The sequence below is a fragment of the Nannospalax galili genome, unplaced genomic scaffold, assembly GCF_000622305.1.
Source record: "Nannospalax galili isolate Female #2095 unplaced genomic scaffold, S.galili_v1.0 scaffold117, whole genome shotgun sequence".
NCBI classification, from domain to species: Eukaryota; Metazoa; Chordata; class Mammalia; order Rodentia; family Spalacidae; genus Nannospalax; species Nannospalax galili.
Window position 1 is genome coordinate 3,161,464 of NW_008341422.1, and position 1,964 is coordinate 3,163,427.

Sequence of the window (1,964 nt, forward strand, 5' to 3'; positions counted from 1 at the left end):
TAATGTAGGCACTTAGAGCTATAAACTTCCCTCTAAGGACTGCTTTCAGTGTGTCCCAGAGGTTTTATTGTGTTGTATTGTCCTGTTTGTTTAGTTCCAGGAATACTATTATTTCTTTCTTAATTTCTCCTTTGACCCATTCATCCTTCAGGAGTGTGTTGTTTAATCTCCATGTGTTTATGTGGTTACTGGGGATTCTTCCAGTGTTGATTGTAAGCTTTATTGCATTGTGGTCTGATAGAATGCATGGAATTATTTAAAACTTTTTGTATTCATTGAGGTTTCTTTTGTGCCCCAGTACAGGGTCAATTTCGGAGAAGGTTCCATGGGGTGCTAAATAGAAAGTATATTCTTTGGTTCTTGCATGGAATATTCGGCAGATATCTGTTAGGTCCATTTGATATATGGTATTGTTTAATTCAGAAGTCTCTCTGGTAATTCTCTATCCTGTTGACCTATCTAATGGTGACAATGGGGTATTGAAGTCCCCTACTCTTAATGATTTGGGATTAATATGGGTCAGAGTTTGATGAATATATGTTCATGATTGTAATATCTTCTTGGTTTATTGTTCCTTTGATCAGAATGAAGTGGCTATCTTTGTCTCTTCTGACCAGTTTTAGTTTAAAGTCTATTTTATGAGATATTAGAATTGCAACGCCTGCATTTTTCTTAGTGCCATTTGCTTTGTAGATTTTTTTTTCCATCCTTTCACCATAAGGTAGTGCCTGTCCTTGAAAGTGAGATGAGTTACTTGTAGACAACAAAAGATGGGTTTAGTTTCTTAATCCATCAACTAGTCTGTATCTTTTGCCTGGGGAGTTCAGTCCATTGATATTTAAAGTTATTAATGAAAGATGTGTATTGAATCCTGTCATTTTTATTTCTGTTCACATTCTTGATATAAGTGTGCATTTCCACAGTTATACCTTCATTGAATTTTTTCCATTACCCCTTGTGTATAGTTGTTCCTTCCTTCAGCTCTTTGTATTGCTTCAAGAACTCTCCGAAGGGCTGGTTTTGTGGACATGAATTCTTTCAGCCTATTTATGTCATGGAAGATTTTTGTTTCCCCTTCAACTATGATAGACATTTTACCTGGGTAAAGTAATCTGGGTTGGAATCTTTGGTCATTTAGAGCTGGGAAAACTTTGGTTCAGGCTCTTCTGGCTTTCATAGTTTGCACTGAAAAGTCAGCTGTGATCCTGATGGGTTTTCCTTTATATGTGATTTGTTGTTTTTCTTTTGAAGCTTTCAGAACTGTCTCTTTGTTCTGAATGTTTAGTGTTTTTACTATGATGTGCCGTGGAAAATTTCTTTTCTGGTCCTGTCTATTTGGTGTTCTATGTGCTTCTTGTATTTGTATGGGCATGTCTTTTTTTAATTTTGGGAAATTTTCTTCTACAATCCTGTTGAAGATCTGTTCCATACCATTATCTTGAGATTCTTCTCCTTCTGGTATGCCTATGAATCATAAGTTTGGTATTTTTATGGTGTCACACAATTCTTGCATATTTCATTCTTTTGTTTTTTAAAATTTTTCATAATCGTTGATTGTATGGTCCAATTTGTCCACTTTATCTTCCAGTTTTGATATTCTGTTTTCCATTTCATTCATCCTGTTGGTGAGGCTTTCTCCTCTTGTTTCTAATTGGCTTACTGAGTGTTTCACTTCCTTCTTCATTTCAGCCTGAGTAGTATTCAATATTTCTAGCTCTTTTCTGAATTCATTCAGAAGTTTTTCCCTATCTTCCTTCAGTTCTTTGATTTCTTTGTATGTTCTTTAAATTCACTGAATTCTTTTATCATGTTTATAATTGTTCTTTTGAGTTCCATGTCCTGCATTACCCCTAGGGGGTTCTCATTGTACTCCTCTAGAGGACTATTGGTATTTGTTGGGGATATGTTATTTTGGTTTTTCACGTTATTGTTTTTTTCCCTCTCTGATTTTGATATGTGTATTT